Raw genomic sequence first — 7,372 nt, forward strand, 5'->3', positions numbered from 1 at the left:
ATTTTGTTATCTAATCTTTGAATTCAATATCTATTTGTCCATTCATTCCTTGTTTTATTCATTTACTCATACATTCACTTATTTACTAATTCATTTATTAGCTTCGTTTGTTCAGAAATATTCTCATGGTCATATAAAGTTCAAGAATATAATCTACAACATAATCTCTCATGTGAAATTTGCAGCATTGGGGCGAAATTTAACAGATGCTTTAACATGCATAAAGACAGACAGACAGATACAAAGAGAGAAAGAGAGAGAGAGATAGACAGACAGACAGACAGACAGACAGAGAGAGAGAGAGAGAGAGAGAGAGAGAGAGAGAGAGAGACAAAGACAGAGACACAGAGACAGAGAAAGACAGGAAGGGAGAAAGAGAGACAGACAGAGAGAGAGAGAGAGAGAGAGAGAGAGAGAGACAAAGACAGAGACACAGAGACAGAGAAAGACAGGAAGGGAGAAAGAGAGACAGACAGACTGACTGACTGACTGACAGACACAGACAGGAAGACAGAGTAACGGAGACACGTAAAGACATAGATACCAAAGAGCGAGTTCAAACAAGGTCATAACTTGCACAAGATCGTTTGTACAAAGCGTCAGAGACAAGATGGCCATGATAAAACGTCCCCTGTCATCTGACACTGCTTGCGTCATTGTCGTCTTTCAATGCTTCGCCATTTACCGATGGAAAAAAAAAAATCAACTAACAAAGTATTTGCAGAGAAAATGTCAATGTTAAAGTTTACCACGGACACACACACACACACACACACACACACAACCGAACACCGGGTTCAAACATAGACTCACTTTGTTTACACAAGTGAGTCAAAAATGACGTATGGATTTTGGAGTGGTTCGTTATTCATATTTGGCACGGTGTGGTGAAGTCAGCAGTGTCTGTTAGAACACTTCTTATTATTCATCGTCCTCTTTCTCCTCATCTACCCCTTAATCCTCCTTTTCTTCTTTGCTGGCACATCGAAGAGTGAGAGTCGTTATTTTTGTTGTTGTTGTTGTTGTTGTTGTTGTTATGTTTTGATTGTTTTTTGTTTGTTTGTTTGTTTTTGTTGTTGTTGTTGTTGTTTGGGAGGGAGGGGGTTATCGGTTGCTTTTGTTTTTGTTTTTTGTTTTGTTTTGTGTTGTTTTTTTGTGTGGGGTGGGGGGCGGGGTGGTCTAGAAGTGAATGATGGGGGCTGGGGGGGGTGGGGTGGGGTAGGAAGAAATAGCATGAGAGAGAGAGAGAGAGACAGAGACAGAGACAGAGACAGAGACACGGAGAGAGAGAGAGGAGTGGGTGCAGTGGAGGGGGAGGGGTTTAAAAGCATTATATGCAAGACAAATGAAACAAATTGATGGATAGGAGGAAAGGAAAGGAAAGAAGAAGAAGTGAGAGATTGAGAGAGTGAATACAGAAACACCAATGAGAGAGAAAAGAAGAAGAAAGAACAGAAAAAAAGGAGACACAAGAGAGAGGGAAAGAAAAACATAGAGACAGAGATAGACGTATGACAGGTAGATACATGACATACGGTGAAATACAGAGAAGGTAGACAGGGTGTACTGATGCCCAGTTCCTACGCCATTTTCTCTTCTTTGATGATAAACTTGACGAGAAAATTAAAATTCACAGATCACCATTGCCTCGTTCCATGACACACACGTCATCTCAGATAGCGCTGTCTGACCATCCCGTTTTCGAAACTTCTTTTATTGAAGATAGGAGTAAGTACATACATACTCTTTCCCTTCCCAGTAAAGAAGTGAATAATTAGTCAAGAACTTGTTCAAGGATAAAAATATGGAGGGGTGGGGTGGTGGGTGGAGCATAATACATGCACGCATTTTCATAATAATATAATAAAATGACTAAACTAGACACAGTAATTGGCAGAATACAGTACTGTCTACCACCAAAACACGGGGCTTCCATGGAAGATCGAATAGATGAAAAGAGAAAGTGAAAAAAACACGAAAGTATGTGAGAATAATCAGGGGGAGATTGATGAGAAAGAAAAGTTGAGACAGACAGAAATCGGAAGACTTAAGGACATGAAGAATTCATTTATTTTTATCCGAATTAAATTCCATAATTTCAATGAAATTTTGTTTGGATAACAACTAAGACACCATCATTTGAATGTAGTACCTTTCTCAACATCCTGAGAGAATTTCATTTGTCGACAATCGCAACGCGACGGGCAACGTACACCAGTGCAGCTAGATGATCGCGCAATGATATCACACCTGGGAAGCCAGCCAGCAACATCAGGTAGGCACTATCATGGATACCTCCAAGAATCGAAATAGGGAGAAAGAATGTAGTTGCTTGTAGCAGAAACCAATGAGGGTCGGTCAACAGCTGGTGTCGATAGCCATTGGAACAGGTTCTATTTGTCGGAGCCCATCATGCTTCCACGTGGGGTGAGGGAAAGCATTTGATAAGTTGGTATATCGAAAAATAAAAGATGGTGAAGATTTTCCAAATTTCTTAAAATTCTTGCAAGATTCATCTTTTACTGTTGTTAAGCATCTCTTAACTTTACATATTCCTGCGCTTCCACGCGCGAACACAACACAAGCAGTTATGCTGTGTATGAGATAAGGGTGAATGTTCGAAGCAGCGAGGAGAGACAAAGATGTGCTCTCGCATTGTCTGATTCTTTTTCAATACTTAGTGGTTAAATGTGTGTATACTTATGCCAAAATAGATATGTCGTAATTGACAGTGGCGTTTTAAAATTGCCGAGTTGCGAGTTGATGTACAATGCACCAAGCTTCTTGACAGTACAAAGAAGCACTGGAAATACGTCAGTTTTCTATTTTTGAAGCCTAGTTTCTCTGCACATTAAGTAAATATAAATGGTGGGGAACTTGTGTGAAGAATTGTACAAAGAGTTTCACCACAAAGGGAAACTTTCAGCTTCATTATTGTCCTGCTAAACTTGAATTAAAGCCTTTCAACATTAAGTGGTGACTTCTGCGTGTAGTTTCCAACTAATGTTTACAATGTTCTGCATTATTTAGAAGTCACAGTGACTTGCCTAGTACCATTGCATCCGCACTTATATAAATTGATAGTAGCGAATCTTTTAATGTAAGATCTTCCTGATGTCAACGTGCTGTTATGCTCAATGTACTTTTAATTTTATTCATCGTAGTATTTAACTAAAACTGTTGTATTCTAAAGGTCTTGATGCGGAACTGAGTCGTAAAAGTGATTTAATATTTTTATTGTCTGTACAAAAAAGGAAAAAACTAACATGTGTCTCTTAGTTATCTTCATAGCTTTTGCTATATTGAGCATTAAATATACAGCAAAGATAAAACATGAAAAATCGTTGATTATGTCCACGTGCCTTTGTTCATATCATCACAATTGTTTAGAAAAAGTGTCGTGTCGTCGGCTAATTGTTTTATTTTTAGTGTTTTGTGTTCACTGTTTTGTGTAGGAAGTGTAACCCCGGTGATGTTGCTATTCCTAATTTTTATTGCTAACAATTCTACTCCCAATATAAAGGCTAATGGTGAAAAGGGACAACCCTGTCTGATTCCACATTTTAACATAAAAGGTGCTGATATCCATCCCCCATGATTGATACTACTAAATGTATCTTTAAACATAACTGTTACCCACTGTATAAACTGTTTACCAAACCCAAATATATTTAATGTTTCTAGCATATATCTTTTAGAAATGGTATCGAATGCCTTTTGATAATCTAAAGCTAAGAGATAGCCAGTTTTGTTTTGTTTCTTTCAAATATTCTATGACGTCATCAATTGTTCTTATAACTGTAGATATGCTTCTACCTTTAAGATATCCCACTTGATCTTGGTTAATCAATTTATCCACTACACAGCTTAATCTTCTTGCTAATGTTTTTGCCATTATTTTATAATCAGTGTTTGTAAGGGTAATAGGACGCCAGTTATTTAGTTTATCACGTGCCAAGTCTTTTCACACACGCGCGCGCGCACGCACACACACACGCACGCACGCACGCGCACATACACAGAATGAGAAAGACAGACAGAAAAAGGGTGAGAGCGAGCGAGCGAGAGAGAGACAGAGGAGAGATGCACCCCGACCACTCTTCTCTTCCTTATATCAATAACATAAAAGAACTGAACGATTCACGGTAGGCCCTGTCCTCTGAAAACATAGGAATGCCAGTGAAACCTGACCGTGAGCGATCTTAACTTTACCAGTGTGCGAGTGATGTGACGGATAGGTGTGCAGTCACTGTCTTGACAGCTACACAGAAGCACGTGAAAACCGTCATTTCTCTGACATATCTTGAGTTCCTCAGTTATGACTGCAGTGTCAGACAATACAGGTAAATGATAAATGGGGTGGGGGAAGAATGTGATCGTGAGAGAGAGAGAGAGAGAGAGAGAGAGAGATTTTCACCACAAAAGGGGAAATTTCACGATTCTGATGCAACTGAGGCTGACCAAGTTCCACGTGTTCGAACATTTCGAAAGATCGCGTGCACTGATGACGTGATAAAGGTTTCGCAGACTTATGGTTTGCAAGCCGTCGTGCATTATTTAGCCTAGTCGTGTGATTCGCCCAGACAGCAAGCACCAGCACTCAAACCACCATTCTGAAGTGGCGCCATCTCATACAGCAAGATTCTCCTGATTCAACTGTGCGTGGTACTGTAATTGTTTTTTTTTGTTGGTTTTTTTGTGTTTTTTTTTTGTTTTTTTTTAAAGCTAAATAATTACGTTACTCCTGCCGACCAAGGTCTTGATGAACAGTCCGAAGAACGCTAGTTATATTTTCATGGTCTGTGGGACCAAAAACGGGAAAAAAACAAGATGGTGGCACATTAGTTTTAGTGACTGAATCCGCATAAAAACTGGGTAAAATAACGTACACAATAAGAGTCGAAATCCACTGAAAATAGGTTACAACTTATAGAAATGATTACCGTTTCAACCATGCACAAAAACTGCCGGTAAAATAGGTTCCTCAGTGAATTTAGGATGCTGAAATAGGGCTTTACCCGTGTGACATAACTGATGAAAGACTGTGAACTTCCAGTGAGGGACAGGATGCGAATGACATCGAAGTGTCGCGGTAGGCATACTGGTTTAACTAGATAAGTGGAGCTAATAAAAAAAAAAAGTACCCACAGAGAGACTGACAGTGAAACACAGAGAGGCACAGACAGACAGAAATGGTCAAACACACACACGGGTGCGCGCGCGCACACACACACACACACACACACACACACACACACACACACAGAATTCTTTAATGAGGGAAGTGGAATAAGCAAGGACATGCTTCTTTTCACCCAGCCCTCAGGGCAAAGAAAATCAACAAGCAAGCAAACAAGCAAAACATGATTATAATAATAATAATAATAATAATAATAATAATAAATACCCCCCAAAAAACAACAACAACAACAACAAAAAAACAACAACAAACAAACAAACAAAACAACAACAACAACAACAACAACACACACACACACACACACACACACACACACACACACACACACACACACATACAAAACAACACACACAAAAACACACCAATGAAGCCATCATTACCACTACAACTATCACTATTGCCGCTACTACCATTACCACTACTACTGCTAAGTAAATATATATATTAGCATATATATATATATATATATATACACCAACAACAAAAAAAAGAAAGAAAGAAGAGCGAAAGAACAAAACAATGTCACAACCAGAAAAACAAAAACAAATTAATGATAAAGCGGACACTTCACACACACAAACGAATGCACTCTCTCAAAGAGAGAGAGAGAGAGAGAGAGAAGGTTCACACATGTCAATAGCTTCGTACACGCCCCCACACGATCTGTGGCCTACTTAGCGACACACTGGAACCAAACCTCTACTTTTTCTTTCAGTCTGCAGCACACACGACACAGATCCTGTAGGCCTACGACAGTCACCTACCCAGACGGTAGATATAGGCCTGCTTCTTTGCAGCTATTATCTCTCTGTACCTCGCACACTAGTTTCATGGTGGTGTTGTCATCTTGCAGTATGATAGCAGGCTGGTAGCGTAACCGTTGCCATCGGCTAATCTCTCCTCACCGAATAGAGAACAAAAAAAACAAAAAGATTACCACCCTCCGATACCCCAATTCTGCACTACCCTACCCTACCCTTTCCTGCACACACACACACACACACACACACACAGATGGCCCAGTGCAAGGTTCAAGTGAAACAAACTCGGTTGGCATTGCCGCAGTCACACACTTCGGAAAAGCGTCGCCAGCTCTCTCTCTCTCTCTCTCTCTCTCTCTCGTTCTCTCTCTCTACTCCCCCCTCTCTCTCTCCTACCCACCCCCCTCTCTCTCTCTCCCTCTCAGAGAAACACCACAGATACACTCACCTGGATAAAAAAAAAAAAAAAAAAATCACTCAAAACACACAGGCTGAAGTTCCAGTGGCAGGAAACGGTTTAACATTGCCATAGTTACCAGTGACCCTATAGCAGGAACAGCGCAGCGTTCTGTGTTGTTTGCAATGTCCTCACACATACCTGTCTGTCAATCCAGTCTCCATTTTGAGAAGTTGAAAATAGAGCGACAGGGGATTGATTCAGTCAGTCGAGGCAAAAAGAAAACGCCTACGGTGTCGCCTGACACGGCGCACAAGAACGCACACACACACACACACATACACACACACACACTCCACCACTGACACACACACTCACGTAGCCTGCCCTTCACCACGTGCACAAACACGCACCTTCGCCATAATCCACAAACATAAAAGGCATGCCTATTGGGCATACATTCACGCGTGAGCGAACATTTGTATTTACACACACACACACACACACACGTGAGCGCACGCTTTCGTATCATTCCTTTGTTGCTGCAACGCTATTTACTGCTCTGACCGAGAATACGTTCTGCGTTTCCCCCACGCTGTTCTTTTGACTGAAGGTTTAGGATAATGGACGTCACCATGAAACTATGTCACAAATGACATGATTTAACAATGCTAAACTTTCTGTGGGACCAGTGTGTGTGTGTGTGTGTGTGTTCTAGACATTTGCTCAGATGAACTGAATGCTGCTGAATATCAGTCTTTGCTTTGTCATTTTGCTAGTTTTTTTTCATTCTTTTGTTGTTTTGTTCTTCAACACACATGCTGAAGTTATGCTCATTCTGTTAGTTTGAATTCTAAAGAATCATTCCAAAGATACTGAAACAAATTTTTTTTAAAGATATAATGCCGTGAATGACTCTTCTGATAATGTATTATAATATATCCCTATAATCTTAAATGTTTCGTTATTACTGCACAACCAAACTTTCATACAAAGGAATGTGTTGGATCCAAA

At 40.3% G+C, this 7,372-nt stretch overlaps 1 protein-coding gene across 1 annotated transcript in view; it reads right to left on the reverse strand.

Moving 5' to 3' along the window:
• Positions 1 to 6,717, reverse strand: part of LOC143285794 (carbonic anhydrase 2-like) — a 23,922-nt gene extending 17,205 nt beyond the window's left edge. Inside the window, exon 1 of the mRNA XM_076593215.1 lies at positions 6,560 to 6,717. The gene's annotated coding sequence lies outside the window, so the exon portion shown is untranslated. The remainder of the gene's footprint in view (positions 1 to 6,559) is intronic.
• Positions 6,718 to 7,372: the final 655 nt, after the last annotated feature.

Source organism: Babylonia areolata, chromosome 9, assembly GCF_041734735.1.
Source record: "Babylonia areolata isolate BAREFJ2019XMU chromosome 9, ASM4173473v1, whole genome shotgun sequence".
Classification (NCBI taxonomy): Eukaryota; Metazoa; Mollusca; class Gastropoda; order Neogastropoda; family Buccinidae; genus Babylonia; species Babylonia areolata.